The sequence below is a fragment of the Corvus cornix genome, chromosome 1 (assembly GCF_000738735.6).
Source record: "Corvus cornix cornix isolate S_Up_H32 chromosome 1, ASM73873v5, whole genome shotgun sequence".
Lineage (NCBI taxonomy): Eukaryota > Metazoa > Chordata > Aves > Passeriformes > Corvidae > Corvus > Corvus cornix.
The window spans coordinates 89,478,404-89,496,204 of record NC_046332.1 but is presented as its reverse complement, the minus strand read 5'-3'; the positions used below and the strand labels follow the sequence as shown (position 1 = coordinate 89,496,204).

Here is a 17,801-nt window from a genome sequence, read left to right as displayed (position 1 = left end):
CGCTCCCCAGGTGGCGGAGGCCTCGCGAAGAAAACACGCGCGGTGCGGGCATGGGAATGGGCAGCGTCGCCCCCCGCCTGGCCCTGCCCGCTCCGCTCCCCTCCTCCGCACGCCTCCTCGGCCCTGGGAGGCGGCGAGCTGCGTCCCGCTGGCAGCGCGCTCCATGCCGTCCCGCTCCCGCCGCGCTCGGCAGCCGGTGCTCGGGGCTCCCTCCAGCCCCCGGCTGGCACGGCACGAAATACCGTGGCAGGTCGGGTTAGAAAAACCATTCAAGTGAAGCATACGGATCTTAAGGGCGCTGGTAACTAACACCAAACGTAATAATTTTATATATGCGTGTATATATATATATATATATATATATATATATATATGTATATATAGAGGTATATATATTTGTTCCCATGCGTCGTCCAAAGGTTTCTTTTTTTATATATAAAAGATCCAACACAGATTTCATTGAATAAATCTGAGATCTCCAGGTGCAGACGTTTGAATAGTCAGTGCCAGAACCCCATGTTTTCCTTTCCAGCCGATTTTGCTTGGATCAGGCTCAAAAACCGAGTGAGTCTCGTGGTTTTGTTTACACTGAATGGGGAGGATAGGAACGGTGCCATGGGGCCGTCTTTCATTAATATACAGTGAGGATTTTGTCTAAATTACTGCTATGAATTTCACAGTACACGCTTTCAAAAGCCGTCTCAGGTGGCCTGATGAAACGTGATAGCGCCTCTGCAAACAGATCTACTTTCTTAATAAAAAAGGAAGGTGTGTTTGGGGGGGGTGGAGAAGTCCCCCCAAAATAAAAAAAACCACCGTACAACCTCATAACAGCGACAACAAAAAATAAAGCTCAAGCTGGAGTAAGGTCTTTTATTTTAAAAAATATCCCAACAAAAAACAAACAACCAACTTCGTTCCCCAACTCTTCCCACCCCCTCCCTTGCAGAGTGAGATTGTTTTGTCTGGAAAAAAATCCAAAGTATAACAAGGGGAGAACAGTTAGTGCTGATTTTCATTTGCATAAATTTTCATATATTTTGGTGAAAATAATAGACTAGTGGAGAGCGGGGCTTAGTGGAGTCAGTGCAAAGGAAAATCTTAACATGGATCGTTTCGCTGGAGTTGAGAACATGCTTTTTTCCCCCTGTCACCTTATTAAAATCAAAAATTAAAAAAAATTTCTCTAAATCCTGGAAGTTTGATCGGTAAGTGTTTTACTTTTTTTTATCTACTTTTGTTTTCTTTAAAGTCTTCTGAATATATATTTTCAAAAGCTTAGGACAAGACAGGGAAACCCATGGCAACTGCTTTGAAGGAATCAGGCTGGAAAAAAAAGGGAAAGGGAAAGGGAAAAAAAATCCCACCAGCAACAAAAAGCACCTTAGTGAAATATTACATAAAAAGCATGGATTCTTTCCAAAGCTCAAGGCAGCAAAGCAATTCTTCAGCGCTGGAAAGTCTTTCTGGTTACTACTTCACTTTTCTGGGCACTGTTAATTATTGTAACACCAAGACTCGGGTAGGCTGGGCCGGGGTGGGGGGGGGGGGGGGGGCGAGGAAAGCTCTCGAAAATATTACAGATTTGTAAAGGGGAGGCGAGGCAGAGATGAGGGCTGTTTTCAAGCGCTGCTTTGCGGGGGGGCGGGGGGGTCGCCCGGCGGGCGGGGAGGGGGCCCGGCCGGTGCAGCGGGCGGGAGAGGGGCCGGCGCCGAGCCGGGGCGCGGGTGACCCGAGCACCTGCCGGCGGAGGGACGGGCGCGGGGGGAGGCACGGGAAGGTGCGGAGTGGCGGTGCACGCAGAGGGTTAATACTGTAACTAGGGAACAGACGGTTAAGCACAACATCTAGAGCTCTGTAGTGAAAGTCCATCAGAAAGAGTATAATCAATCAAAACTAACCAGGACATCCCTTCATTTTATTCTCCAAGGAGATTTGGGCTGGAGGATTAGAGACCAGATTTCACTTTGTTTCTCTCTCCTGACAGTCTTGCCTGTGTCTCCGCTTACCCCGAATCCCGTCCAGTTGAGAGGTGTAGTCTAATGATCTGAAACTCTTCTGTAGCGTTTGGGTCAGTGTGATAAATAATGTAGGATTAAATTAACAGGCCAGATACCACTCCTGAAAACTTTATCGAAGCTTAAATATCCCACTATTTGACTTCAATTTATTTTAATTTTACCGTGTTATTTGCATTTTTTTTTCCTTGCCACCTCTGTTGCTGCTCTTTTGGATACACAATAGCTGGTGATCATTGTAATTTCCTAGAATTAGTTACTTCTTTGGAAACGGTCGATAGCCAAATCAATAAAATGGCTTGTAAAACTAGGGAGGTATAGGTTTCAATTTGGGGGGGGAGAAGAATCGCTCATTTTCCACTTCTTGTTGACGTGCCCAGCGTCTCTTTTGACTGGGGTTAACTCTGTGTGCTCCATCGGAACAGATGCCGTATAGAGCTGCTCCCTCAAGATCATTTGTTTCCTTGATGGGGGAACATTTCTGAGCAGAACATATTGGTTGCCATAGAGAAAGAAATAAAAGGAAGAACACTAGTCACATTAAGCTATATGTTTGTGCACTGGGCTTTAGATAAAAGGACCCCAGTTCAAGCCAGAGAGAACGGGGCCAAAGCAGAGCTTCTTAGCTTCACTAAAACTAGCTTTATTTTGTTTTGGACTTTTACGGTTGAAACATGTAAGCTAATTTTATTGGCTGTCGTTAATTTTATACGATACGGCTTGCTGAACAAAATCAACTTTGGGCGCGCTCCGCCTGGCGCCGGCCGGCCGCCAGGGGGCGCCCCGCGACACCCCCGCCCCGCGTGCCCGGCCCGGCCCGGCCCTCCCGGCGCGGGCTGAGGGCGGCGGGGGCTGCGCGGGGCCGGGCCCGCCACCGGCACCCCCGGCACTGCCCGCCGCCCGGACACCCCGCACCGGGACACCCCGCACGGGGACAGCGCCCCGCAACTCCCGAGGCCGGCGGGCAGGGGGGCGGTGGCGGGGGCTGCCGGTTCAGGGGCTGCCCGAAAGTGTCCCAGGCGGTGCGGTGCCTCCAACGGACCCGAGGCCTGCGAGGGAGTGAGAGCGGTAATTAAACACAGGCACGGGCACCGCAGCTCGGGGCAACCTGGGGTGCCACACGGGGTTTTTTGTGTTGTTTTTTTTTTTTTTTTTCTTCTCTGTCTAAATAAGGCGCTTAAGCCTCTGGATATGCAATAAAACGACTGGGTTTTTTTACATCATTTAATACTTAATCGGGGTATTAAACCTGGAAAAGTGGCTAGTTTTCTTTTCTTTTTTTTTTTTTTTCATTTTTCCTTCCTACCCCCTCAAGCTGGCCACTCCTCCCCCTATCCCTTCCTGACTTATCTGTCTGCGGGAGCCAGCGACAGAGGTAACGCCGGACTCCCCCCAGCCTCCCGCTCTGCCCGCACCGGCCGCGCACCCGGCACAAGTTTTCGCCGTCCGGGACACTCGCACGTTAACCTCAGCTAAAACCAACATCGACAGCTGCCGCAACTTAGCTCGACACAGCTCGGGTCTCTGTCCCTTCCCGAGCACACCTACCCTCAGCCCCTTACTTCTTTTCTCTGCTTCCCTCCCTAACGGATTGCAAGAGGGGACAGAACTGAGAAATTTAGTTGGTGGCTTTCAGTTTTCGGGGTGTTTTTTTATGGGGGGAGGGGGGTTGGGTTTTTTTTTTTTTTTGGTGATATTTCTGCCCAAAAACGGCTGCTTCTCATCCCCCGCGCCCCCGTCCGCTGGCAGGATCCTGGGCACGGGCGGACCCGCGTGGCTGCAGCATCCTGCAACGCACCTGCACCCCCGGGACGGGCGGGGAGCGGTGGGCACAGGGGCGGGAGCTTGAAGCCACTTTGTTCCCCCGTGGTGGAGCCCCAGCAGTTTCCGTGCTACTAGGAAAGTTTTATTTCTTGCCTCCATAAAGGAAAGACCAACTGAAACTCTGGAAATCACACAGCCCATAAATATGATAGAACCTGGCAAGATGAACTCCCCATCTAAAAATCTAACAGATACGCAGGGAAAAAAAAAAAAAAGAGAGAGAGAGAGAAAAGTAATCAAAGACAGAAAACGACCTACAAGAAATTACACTTTTCATTTAAAGTGTTCAGTGTTCGTGAGTCTTCATTTGGTAAACGGAGTCAAGTCTCCATGTGTATTGAACGTGAGGTAAAATGGTTGAGATATTGACATGAACAAAACTTTCCACCTACCGCGTTTGGCGCAATAAGAACTAGCAATATTCCAGACTACTAAAACACATTTCCAGAGCGCAATTCTCGTCAGAAATGTGGTTGCTTGCCTGAGATTTGCAGCAGTTTAGTGAACATTTCCCTCGCCTGTGAAGCGGGTGGGTTTTGGAGTTGAAAGACCCCAGCAAAATTCATCATCCCGGGGTCGGGATTGAACGGATTTCCCCCAGCTTTCCTCTGCCTCCCCTTCCCCCAGTCCTCCAAGTGTAACCTGCGTTATATTTTAAACAAAACAGGATTTGGAAGTGCGGCTCCTCTGCTGTATGCCTGCACCAGTTAGCAGCAGCAGGCTTCTGGGTACCGCAAGCGAAGAGAAAAACTAACGCTAAAACGAGCAACAAGTTAATTCGGCAAAACTAAACTTTTCTGGCTGACTTAGGAAGAGTCCGGTCCGGCCAGGATTGCCGGCTCCATGCCTGCCGTGGCACTCCAGCTGTAAGAGTGCTACAGAGTGCATTTTTTTTCTCTCCCTTTTTAAAATACATGCCTATTTTGTCCGAATGGACGCCTTTGGAAAATGGATGTAGAAGAGATACTGTCGTGGAAATAGTGAAAAGAAAGTGTTTACCGTATTTAGTATTCATTTACTTATAGTGGGAAATGATTAGGTATGTACTAATATAACCGTGGAGACCAACTGCCTAATTAGCATTTACAAATTAAAATGTTAAACATAAAGACATATTCCGTATACAGTCTGCTATATGTAAAACACATTCGTGCATAATACAGCAGTCAGCTGCAAACGTGAAGTTGACTGGCTTCCAGATATGTAGTGTTCTTGGCTAATGCGATCTGCTCTGGGTTTTTCAAGCTTACCCATGCTGTAGTTCATAGCTCTTATGACCACGTTGATAGCAGCACTAGGGATATTACACTAACCAATCTGGAGAAAATAGGAAAATACACAGATTAATTTTAAAGGCTGAGATACTAACGATAAACACAATAGGCTGGTGGATCATTTATCCATACCTTTTATTCTGAAGGCTTCACTCGGAACCTTATTTATTGTTTTGAGCATAACAAAACATTTCGGGTTCTGTAATAAATTAGAACAATAATACAGAGCTGCACATGCAAAGCAAGATTCCTTTATTTCCCAGCTGCATAATTTTGATATTACCCAACGTGTCTTGCTCAGGGTTCACCTCACACGGACTGTAATGAGAGTTGCCAAATGAATGGAACAATCTACCAGTTGACTTGAGCTCAACGTGGACACCTTACATATGATGGAAACCTAATGCTCCCACCGATGTTAAAATCAGAGGGATACATAGTTTCAATCCAGACCCTTGAACATGTAGATTTTTATTAATAAGAATAATTGTGCATGTAGCGACATTAAAAGGGGATTTACAAGTTGGAGTCTTTTAAAAGAGACAGTGAAAACCTTAGCCCTTCTTTTATTAGACATGATATCATTCCGATTTGCGTGCTTGCCATCTCAATGGCGTTTCACATGTGATAAAAAAAAAAAAAATCCATATGCATTACATAGATTTTCTTTTACACGCATAAGGACTGGCAGTCTTTTAGTGGATAAGAGGGTGAATAATTGTGATACACCAGAAAACAGTTCGTGCAGTTTGGCAGCTCTGGTTATTATTATTAGATTTTTTGACATTTGAACTTGTCTATTGTCTGAGGAGCTCAGTGCAGATTGCAGTAGGTCAACCTTAAGGCTGCTCTTTTTGGCATTGCACACAAACATGCACACGCTGTCTGTTCTCCTTGTGTGAATGCAGCAGCTACAGTTTTATCGTGCCTTTTTTTTTTTTTCTTTTTAATGCACATCTATTTATATTTATCTAACCCACTTGGGGTTTTCACGGTCGTGTGATTAGTTTGTACGTGCCTTCATTTTACACCCATTCCTCCAAATCTATATATTTGCCTGATGTTGGATACTTTTAAGTACTCAGTCGCCTTTACATCAATATAATTCCAGCATCACGACGTCTGATAAAAGGGACTTCAGTAGCCCTGGGATTAAGTGACATATTTCCCCGCAGCTTCGCTCAACTCCATCATGACTCCTACAGTCAAAAGTTAACGTTATTCATCATCTCCTTGCATTTATTCCCTCCTCCCCTCTCTAAATTCAGCCCCGCCATCCGACTTCTGAAACAATTTCTTGCCGCCTGCCAAGAGTTAGGGGGGTAGCAGTGGTGGGGGGCGAAGGCTGGAACCTGAAAGCCCGCTGCCACCCCGCGTCCCCGGGGGCGGTCCTCGCTCCGCCGGCCTTTCCGCGGGCGCGGAACGGGCCGCGGCCACGCCGAGGTCCCGGCAAACGCCCCCCAGGGCGGGGCGGGCGGGCCAGAGGAAGCCGCTTCTGAGAAGGAAAACGCGAAATAGGATGGTTCCCCCCGGGGTGGGAGGGGGAAGGGGAGCAGAAAAACTGGATCAAACCTGGTAGAGAGTCAGTTTGCACTGGGAAAATCTAGAGATTGCGTCTAAATAACTTTTCCCTGGAGTGATTTGCGCATCTTGCTCTTTCTTCTCTAGTTTGGTTGATGTTTTAAATTGAGTATCTTCCCTCATCTGCCAGGGTGAAGGCACTCGGGCCGAACAACACCCCATCTCTTCTTGTAGCAGTCTGTTACTTAAATATGTATCTATATGCATATATAAGTGCGCACATATATAGGTGTACATACATCCAGGCATGTAAGTCTGGATTTGTTGCCCCCTTCACTTCTCTCTCCCCTCTTCAACGAGCGCCTGATAACGCGTTTAAGGCTTGTTACCTGAACTCTCAGATCAGCATGCAGAAATGTAATTGCAACGTTTTTCATCAGGAAAGAAAAGAAAGGGAAAAGGGGGAGGAAATCCCCCCGCCCCCCCCTCACACCCTTACACACATAGACACCCAGTGCTCGGTAATCGCTGAGTCACCGTATTGGGGGTCAGTGGGTAAACACGAAGGAGAGAGCAGCAGCTTATTGAAAACCCCGGCGCAAACCGCATCCCTCCTCATCTCCAGCCTGGAGATCCCTCCCCTCCTTCTTCCCCTGGATTTATTACTCCGGACTTGGGGAAGAGTGGCCCAAGTGTGGCCAGAGCCCTTTTTTGAGACTGCATATCTTCCTCAGATGCAGTGGCACCCGCTTTGTTCCGGCGGGGTGGAGGGAAGAAATTCAACATTAAACCGCTATTTAAGCTGCCGGGTATGGGCGTTGTTTTGTGGGCGTGAGGGGAGAAGGAGGAAAGGGGGAAGCACGGGCCCGTTCACCTAGGGATGTAAAGAAAGCTTTCCCTTTCTCTGGGGTTGAGCTCTGATCTGGGCATGTTTACTTCTGTTTAAACGCTATTGTTCCTGCCAGCCTTTGACATAAACAGAAGGAGCGGGGGGGAGTGAGGGGAAGCGGGGGGGGGGGGGGGGGAGTGGTGGTGGCTGGAACAAAGCTGCTCAAACCCCAGCAACCCCCAAAGGCGGAGGAATACTTCCTTCCCCCCCCCCCCCCCCCCTTTAAAAATGTGTATGACAAGTCTTTCTGTTTGACGTTGTTTTCTGCGTCCCCCCACTCTCCTTGTGAGCTGAGCAGAGTGCCTGGCTGTGATTCACTTACCAGGGCCCGTTCAGAGAGGTACATGTCCCCCCCAGGGTGGGTGCCAGGGAGCCTCGGAGGGACACCTTCTCGAGCCCCCGGGCCTGAAGGAGAAGGCTTGAAATCGGTTTGTTGCAAGGCCTGCATTGGGAAACAAAGAGGCAGAAATGTTGGGAGCCCAAGGAGAGCCTGAAATACAGAGAAGCATTGAGCTTCCCAGAGATGCTTCAGCTTCTCAGCAGGGGACAGAGCAGAATCCTTTTTGGGCCGTCTCTGTGCATTAGAGGGCTGGACTGTACAGCCCACATTGAATCAGAGTCATTGTGTGTAAATGAATAAGTGCACATTGTTTTGAGATGCTGCTATTGTATTTGGGGTTGGGGGGAGGAGAGGGTTATATTTTGTGTGTGTGTGTGTGTGTGCGTGTGTGGGTCTATGTGCTTACGAAAGGTGAGTGCAGATTGCAATAGTTGCTGCTCTATTTTTGTTTGTCAAACAGGGCCCTTCTCTTGGGAGAGGGGCATGTGGCGGATCCCAGCCCAGGATTACATTAATCAAAGCATTATTTCCCCAGGGATGCGCAGCACAAATGATAGTAAATCCTAATAAAATTGGATCGCTGAGAAATTGAACGCTTAAAGTAATCTGCTCTGCCTGATAAAAACTTCAAATTTATAAGATATTATGCATCCCCACCCCCAAACACCTTAGGTATCATCACTATGTGTGTATTATACAACTATCTGTAGGAGAGAAACCACTGCTCAGTTTAACAGGCCCATCACTATTGAATATATACGTAGATATAAATGTGTTTGTGTGTGCATGCATACATGTATTGCACACACACACACATGCGCAGAGCCATAAAATAAGCAAAAATATTTATGCACATGAAAATAATGACTATGGTCAATATTTTCAGGCCTTTACATGCAACACCTTTGCCGTGGCAGGTGCTGTAGAAGGCTTGGACAAGGCCGTACATGGTTGTGTACCAGCACAGTAATCTCGCCTGGGACTCAATTCTCTCTTGCTTTTTACTGACACTCACCATGGGCCTCCATGATGGTACCTGTGATCTCAGCCCACTGAGCAGCTTTGCTTTTTAAACATGGGACCACAGGCGTAGTAGGGAAATAATTAAAAAAAATTAAAAAGATATGAACATGAGTATTTGAAGTTGAATTTAGACAGCCTTTGAGGGGATGAGCTTCGGAAGGAAACTGTCTTGGACTGGGTAGGAATAGTTGAAAGAAGGGAAGATGTTCCCAGGCCAGTTATTAAGCATGCAGCATGCTGTGCCTACAGTCTCTCAGTACAGGGCCAGGCCACCACCTCTCTGGCATGGGCCAGCAAAGATCAGGGTAGCTGCTGGCCATTTGCTAGCTTCAGACCCTCAGTCTCAGCTACGTCCTCTCTGCAGAAAGAAAGTTTATTTATAATTGCAGCCACAGGACATGACAATAGGCTCAAAGAGATCCACTGTCCAGCAGAAAAAAAAAAAATTGCTTTCCCTCCTCCCCCTCAAAGATAGCTGTGCTTCCATATGTGAAAGGGGCAGAAGGCATTTCCACTCACCCAGCTGAAACTCTTTGAAAGGCTGTGAGCCTCCCCCGACGTTATAAATGCCGATCATTCCTCCTACCCTCGCCGTCCCGGGACCCGGTTACCCCCGCGGGACTTGGCTCTGCCTCGGGCCCCCCGTTCACGACCGGTCCTGCCCACTGCCTTGTGGCCGACGTGTCCCGTACTCCTCTCCCTGCCCCTGTCTTTTCTGGCATCGCTAGGCCGACCGAAGGTGCCTTATCCCTTTTCCTAGCGTGGGGTTTTCCTGCCCCGTCCCGGCCCCGGGATCTTGCGGAAAAGGGGGGGCGGAGGTGGTCCCGACCCCACAGCGCCCCGCACCCTGCCCTGGCCTGCTGGTATCTGTCCCCTCTGCCTGCAGACAGGGAAGCGGCGCAGGGGAGCTGAGCCCTCTCCCAGCCCCGAAATGACGCAGCCCCTGTTCCAGCATCGTCTCCCGTTTGGGCTGGCTCCATTTCAGAAGCCGTCTCCCCCCACCCCCTTCTTCCCAGCCTTCCTCCTTCCTCCTCCTCCTCGCCTCACCGTCACTCTCAAACAACCCCCCCTCCCCACGCCTCGCGCCCGCTTCCCCCCGCCGCCCCAAACTCCTTCCTCAGGACCGTGGGATGCTGGTGAGCTCTGGTGAGAGTTGCCGGTCTCCATTTCTAAGCGGGGAGCCACCGGGAGCGGTGAGCCAGCCGTGACGGGGGGGAGCGGTCGGGGGGTTAGGGAGGCGATGGCTGACGGAGGGAAGGGGGGGTCCGCACCCCCTCTCCCCCCATCTGGAGCAGCTACTGCTCCGGGAAGGTGCAGCCCCCGCGCCCCGCCGGCCCCGGCCCCGCGCCCCTCCGTGGGCTGCGCTGCCCCGCGCCGGCGCTCCCGCCGCGCCCCGCACGACTCCCCTCGCCCTCCCCCACGCGTGTGCGGGGACCCACTCACCTCGCCACTGACGGTGCCTTTTCTCATACCAACCCCCCCCTCAAAAAAAAAAAGCCCAATTATTTGCATAGGGTTTGTCACCCTCGCTCAGTATTTATCCCCACTTTTTTGATCGCCCGTCTACCTCCGCCCAGACCGACCCTTCTGCCCCACCCCATTTCCCCGCATCCCGGGTGCAACCGGATGGCAAAAATCAAAGCTGGCTCCAATTTACCCCAGTAGTCTTCCTTTGAACACTCATAAGGTAGGTATGGTGGGATGCTGCTCTCCCACTCCCCATGTGCTCAGTGAGGTGCCTTCCTCTCCACCCTCTCCCCCCGCTCTCTGTTCCTTAATTGGCTCTATCTTGATGTGCACTTGTTTTGTTTAGCCTATTTTACCATTGCGGACGAGATAGGCAGGAAAAGGAGCGTTTGACTTGGTATGTCTCTGATTTTTTTTTTTTCCTCTCCCTGCCTTCCGAAGTTAATTTGCATTCGAGGTCTAATTCATGTTTCAAAATCCTGCCATTTGAGGACTGTATAGGAACAGGGCATTCATTTCTATTTTTGAGAAGGAGCCTCTCCAGCATTTGCTTCTTTCTGTATAATTTCATTGTGTTCACAAGTGACAGGGATTTGCATCAGTTATTTTGCAATTTATTTTTTATAAGAGTCAGATCAATTTTTCTTATTTTTAAAATTGCTAAGGGAGCAAATACTAGGCATTAAAAAAGGAGCTTACATTATTAACAATGTTGCAAACTTAGCCACAGACTATATATTCTTATATATGTATTAATCTGCATTCCTTGGAGTTTGCTTTCTGCCTCCTGAACATCTGATTCTGATGACAGTCAGAGAAAGTCGACTATACAAATACTAAGGTGTATTTATAGTTCCTCACATCTATTTACAAGTGATTTTACTGCTGTTTGCTACTCTCGCTCCAGCACTTTGCAATTATTTCACTTCAGCAAGGCATTTCATAGGATTAGATGCTGCTTTACTCATTAAAGAGTTTTCATCTTATCCAGGTATAACTTTCATCCACATCTCTGGAAATAGCTATGTGGCCACGTGGACTTTATGGAAAGTATATAAAATATACATGGACATATAAAAAGATTTGTTTATGTCCATGGTTCTTTCAGTTCTTTGGATATGATGAAGACTCTATCTATGTTGAGGCCTTTATGGGTCTTTTAAGGACTTCTTTCACATATTTTATTTGTATCTATAAAATGAATTTTCTTTTTGTATGTAGCGGTTACATGAATGGCATATGTTGCATAATATGCATATGAGGCATTTTTAAGTATTTCTGTATGCACACAAATTTATTTTTCACAAATGTATGTGTGTGCGTACGTATGTGTTTATACATGTGTGTGATGAAAAACATGCTGGAAGAGAAAACTGCCCAAAATAAAAAATATTCATAAAGGAAAAGCTGTTAAGGTAGTTCACTTGGAGTTTGGATCTGGTGCATTGCAAAAGTCACTTAAATTACAGACTTTACTGTAAATACCTATACATACACCGTCATCTCAGCATAAAAATCCCTCTGCATGTATTTGTCCTCCTAGAACTAACTAAATGGGACTATGAATTATGCCTAAAGAGATGCCACTGATATAAAAAACTTATAAAATAGTAATGGATTATGGAATTTTATATAGCGCCAACAACTTTAGCATGATTCTTGGCATAAGCAATTTAGTGCAATTTTATTTGTCTGAACTAGAATGATATTACAAAGTGAATTAATAGAACATTAGTACTGAAAATAAGAAACAGTTCTTCCTTTGAAATATGAAGTGCCACTAACTTGAGATGAAACCTGAAAGTCAGTGAATAATATATGGGAAATATTAATATTTTAAATGTATCATATTTAAAATTGCTGTGAACTTAAACAAGATTTCATATCAAGAAAAACCAAGTAATTCATTTTAGGTTCCAATCTTATACGCAATGTTTTACAAATGAAGCAACTCACTAAAGAAGGGAAGTCAGGTATGTAAGCATAACTTGTTATTTTGCACATGAAATGTGGTCATTATGGAATATGAATTTAATTTTGGAAATGATAAAAAAGAACACTTATTTTATTTTTGCTACTGCGATACAAGAAAAACATTTTAAAACAGATGATTAATTAGATGAAATGGACTGATATAGCCCATAATACCAGCATGGGTTTTTATACCTTGTGAAACCCCACCACAATGGGGCCTTTATAAAGAGTATGAAGTCGAGTAATGCAATCATATTTTATATTTAGAATGGGAGTTGATATGATTCAGTTTAATGTTGTGAAAAAGTGAGCCCTCTGGCACTTGGCATTAAGTTATTTTAAAATTACCCCTACAAGTAAAGTTAGTAGAAAGACTGTACCATGGTTGAAGCCCAACACTAAAGCTTAGGGGCAAATTGGGTGCCACTGCTTGCCTTGCCATCCATTCAAGCGCAGACAAGGTGTTATCCTTGGTTGTCTCCTTAGTCTGAAGTATATTGGCTCAAATATTTCACTGTCCTTCTCCAACGAGCAGGTACAGCTCAGCCTCTGGAAGCCAAACCTGTGCTGCTCCAGATGGGCCAAATCTTGCTTGTCCCATTCATTGAAACCACCTGGAGTTTTGATTGATTGGAATGAGCAGGATCTAGCTCTCATTCTGTTCCCTGAGGTATTTCCATTAGACCTTAATATAAATGGAGAGATTATTTTTGCATTTATTTGATGTGAATGGAGTTAGGTCTGAGGGCCACACTGACCTTGCTCTTATGCCTCAGCCATCTAAGGGGTAAATCCTGTACACTTTGACTCTAGTGAATCAGGCCAGCAATAATTGTGGTCACTACATACTAATATGTAGGACACGTATTACTGGGCATTTTGAATGATCAAAATAAACCCCATGCCCTTGTCTTTGCATCAATGGGAAGTGCTGGATGTGAGTTTAGTGGAAAGGGCAGCTCTATGTTCTGGGAAAGACTAAGACTGCCATGAGGACTGTAAGCACTTGTGAAGTGTCTCATTGAAGGACAGCAAAAGTCTGGTTAGTCTGTAGACTGGTTCCCACATAGCCACTTGCTCCCACTGTGAGCTAGTTGCAGGTGCCACAGAAGAATACATGGTGGTGATGGTGGGGAGAGGACACAGTTGTCACTTGCTATGCAAGCGGATCCTTTTCTGTCCAGTTTTGGCCAAAGCTCTGGGACATTTGCTATGGTTCTCTCAATTATCTCCCATTAATTTCAGTAGCTTGTGTTTCCATTACAAATGCCCAGTGTCCTTTGGAAACTCACTATGGATATTTTAAATTCAGAAGAACAGTGATGAGAAAAAAACCATGCTTTTCTTTTTAAAGCGATTTTACCATTTAATCACAGTTTGTTTAAATATACATTTCTCTGCTGTGAAATAACCTTTCTTTCCACATTTATGTGCACAATCCTAACTCATAGCAGAAAAAAACATTTTAAAACACTGTGTCATGCTTATAGGATAATTATTAATCTTGTCAGAATAAAAAGCATACTAAAAGTATTCCATACAAAGGTTTGTGCCTCAACATTTTTGAGAGTTTTTTTAAAGTAATCAGACATGTCATAACAGGGGGAGAAACCACACGATATATAGCACATAGTACAAGACTCCTAGAGGACTATTTAGAAATAGACAAAGCTTTTTTTTTCTCCTTTTGGTTAGCAGACTACTTGATGAAAAGGCATGGTTTTATTTTTATTCCTGCTTGTGTCTTACAGTTCTATGAAGACTATGGGAAACTACAAATTCCAGACTTTAGCAGTTGTATATGATATAAAACTAAGGAAGAAAAATGTTCATGATACATATCTGGAAGGATAAATACACAATAATCATGCAATCCAATAGCAGAAAGAATAATTATTTGACAATAAACCCAATATTAAATACAAGCAGAGTAATATTGTCCTATTGAGAAATATAGCAAATAAAATGATACTACAAAAAGACACTTTTGAAACTTCCTCTATGTTTAGAACTTTTCCAGTTGAATTTTCTTTTTTAATCTTTTGTGACCACTGAGTTGTGGTTAGTGAACAAGCCAGTCAAAACTCTTCTGTCTTGATTTTCCTACCCCATATCGACAAATTCAAAAATGCAACTTGCAGCAACTCCATTTGATGTTAGGGGGGTGATTTTGCTGCTTGTTTGGATGGTTTTTGCTTGAGACTTTATTTTGCATACTCTGACTCATGCTGAAATTTATGGTGGATATGAGCCGTATTTGTAGGGTCATCTACTTACTTTGTGCAAGAGGGACAGCTTTTTCCTACTGGGGATTCCTATAGGTACAGAAAAGGGATACTGTGGGAAAGCAACTATTTTTCAAGGGCATTGGGTATTCACCCCTTCATTTGACTTCAGTGAGAACTGTGAAAACTCAGTATTAAAAAAAGTGCCCATTTTTCTTTAGAAAGTCAAATGTCGACATGGAAATCTGACTTGTGTATCTCTGGCCATAAAAAATGGTAAAATTCTATAGCTGGAAATGTCTGTTTTTATCTTTGTGTGGGTTTAGCATCAGCCATACGAATATAAAAGGCAAACATACCTTTCCTCATGTGGTAACTGTTTGCTTTGCCTTTTTCTTCTAAGAGGTAGAAGCAATTATTAAACTACTACTGCCCTGAAAAAAACCAGACAGAAACAATAGAAATTTTTTTTCACTACTCAGTTAAGAAAATAAGAAATCTAATCTGCATAGAGTGAATTATGATTTTATATGCTGCTGATTTGCCTTTCTGAAATTAGGATCCTTGTACAGAACTCTTTCAGCTATTTTATTACTGTTAGGAAAGAATAAGATGCAGATCTCTAACACCTGTTAGAGGGACAGCTTTTTGCACTGCGACACTCTGAAACCTAAGGAAAATATAGCAAACATTTTGAGGAGCCACCAAAGGCTGGGGAGAGGAGAGTATCCGTAGACACTTGTGTGCCAGTGAATGTTGTAGCAGGTGTGTGCACCGGGGGCTACGGGTTTTCTTTTCAGAAGAGGACTAGCAGAAGAACCAAAACCCATGACTAGTTATTGATAAAAGTCCCCCCAGCACAGCACTGTCAAGTTTTGAGATCAGTTTTGGCTGGATGGTGTTGAGCTGCAAGTGGGAAAGGAGCCCAATCCAAAGTTCTGTGCACCCCTTGTGCCCACGCTCGGGGAATAATTCCTTTGTCTGCAAGTGGTGGTTGAAGCCATGAGCTTCCTCCCAGCAATGCCCAGGACAAGCTGGCCCCATGGCCCCCAGCAGGAGCTGTGGTCTCTGGGATGGGAGGGGTGCACCGCTTTATTGTGTGGAATCCATAAAGATGGGGCTTCCCTCTGCATCCCGACACCAACTTTGTGCTTTGGTTTCATCTCTAATCTCTCTATTGTTTTTTTTTTAATTTTAAATTCTGGATTCATCTAGAAATGATTGGGCTGTACTCAGCACTGGCTGTCTTGATAGGTTTGAAATTCCTGGGAAACCTCAATACTGGCATTTTCTAAACACAATAAGCAAAGCACACTGGAATATTAATAGGTGAAACACATTTTAAAGGGGCAAAATCACTTTGTAATTTTGTCTGTTAAAACATACTGGCTAGGGGCAGCTTGGGGGAGTTGCACTAAAGCCACAAGTGTTCTTCACAATTTAAAGCTTCTGTGTTTTAATCCTTTTTTTTTTTTTTTTTTTTTTTTTTTTTTTCCTGCTACTGTAAAAATCCCTGGAGACAATGGGGCTGTGACACTTAGTAACAGGTTATCCTCAGCGTGCAGGGACCGCCATAAAAACCACAAAATGGACACACAAAATACAACACCCACTCCTCCACTTCCCAGTTCCTCTACTTTCTGGTGTTAGAGTAGTTACATTACATCGGCTAGTGGGTAAAAAGGAAAAAACCCAAGCAAACAGATGGAAATGTCATCTCTAAACTGACAGAGTCTCTGTAAATTTGCTTGAAGAACTATCTCAAAGAACATAATAATAATATGAATAATAAAACATTCTATACTGTTCTGGACTTTATTTATTTAAACAAAAATTTATGGAGCTGGTCACACACTAAAAATTGGAGAGTTTGGTACTGCAGTTGCTTTGGTGTATTTTTCAGCATTGTAATGGGCTACAGGGAAACAAAGGAGGATATGAATATAGGGCAGTTGGTATTTAGATTTGGGTGGCACTTTCATTTGTTGTAAATGTCTTTTTTAAAAATCTATTTTCCTTCTATCATGCTACTGAGTTGTAGAAGATATTGATATAGAAAAGCTGGAATTATTTAATAACAAAAATGAGGAGTGTTTTTTGTAGTGTATTTCTTATATTTCTCATTACCAACCTCTTGACTGATAAGGAATCCCGAGGTCCGTGCTAAACTCACCCATGGGGTAGAATGCGCTGTTAAAGAGTGAGATGATAGATGGATCTATTCCTCACCTTCCAAACCCAGTTTCTTTATAAAGCAGTAGAAAGCAAACCTTTTCACAGAGCATCAAAAAGCAAGCTCAAGAGCAACACTTCTATCACACCTTTCACAGTATTTTTTTTCAGGAGTCTGCCCCTGATTTTAATCCAAAGGAGCTGCTTTTGGAATGGGTGTGTCCGGCTTTCGTGTTTGCCTGCTGAGGAAGAGGTACGCCCTTTGTCCCTCACCTGCAGATGGCTTGGATGCTTTTACTTTACCGAGGCAAGCACTTCCCAGTGGGCTGCATTCAGAAAGTGCTTTTCATAGCATTAGTACAGAACCAAGTTACAAAAGAATATTAATCTAATACATTCCAAAATTCGAATATGTGTGATTAATAAGCATTATTATCTATAAATAAGGCTCTAATGATACTTTGGCAGTGTTGTAAACACAAGAATCAGAAGCAATTATTGTCATTATTGTTCTGCAAGTACTTTCCATGAATACCAAATGGATATTACTGTCCAGCTCCTTGGCACATAGAAATCCTGTAAAGAACAGTTGTCAGTCAGTAAGGCCTGGCCGGTTGCTGTTAACTACGTTTGTATAAAATGTAGTGTACCTAAAGACAAAGCTGACAAGTTATTGAAAGCAAGCTGATTGATTAAAATATTTATTCTTTGTCCTTTGCAACATCCAAAATTATGTTAAATAAAGCCTATGAGAAAGTTTTCCCATCCTGTGAGATGAACCATTTGTGTGATGGCTATGATTAAAAATGGAAATGGATTTTCTGCCAAAAACACTGCCCTTCTTTGTGTGAAACCCACAAAGGTGAGGATGTCCCAGCTGAAAGATGATGTGTAAATAGTGTTGACATTCCCCTGCCCCCCATCTGTAAGAGGTAACCCAGGACTAGTTTTCAAGGACAGAGGATGAAAGGGGTCTTAATCCTCCCCCCGGTCTGTACAGGTCCCATAGACCGGAGTCACACAGGCGGCCGGGTCCCACTCTGTGACACCCTCACTCGCCTGCCTTTGGCAGTC

General features: G+C 44.8%; 1 long non-coding RNA gene across 13 annotated transcripts in view; it reads left to right on the top strand.

Moving 5' to 3' along the window:
- Nucleotides 1-750: 750 nt before the first annotated feature.
- LOC104686075 overlaps nucleotides 751-17,801 on the top strand; it is a 40,060-nt gene continuing 23,009 nt past the window's right edge. The window contains exons 1-3 of one of the 13 annotated variants that reach the window (XR_005601444.1): nucleotides 9,938-10,082; nucleotides 10,467-10,576; nucleotides 16,899-16,980. This is a non-coding gene — a long non-coding RNA (uncharacterized LOC104686075). Of the gene's footprint in view, nucleotides 1,209-9,937; nucleotides 10,083-10,466; nucleotides 10,577-10,702; nucleotides 10,754-16,898; nucleotides 16,981-17,801 lie in introns of those variants that run through there. The other 12 variants (XR_005601443.1, XR_751252.4, XR_005601449.1 and 9 more) reach the window with 12 other exon arrangements.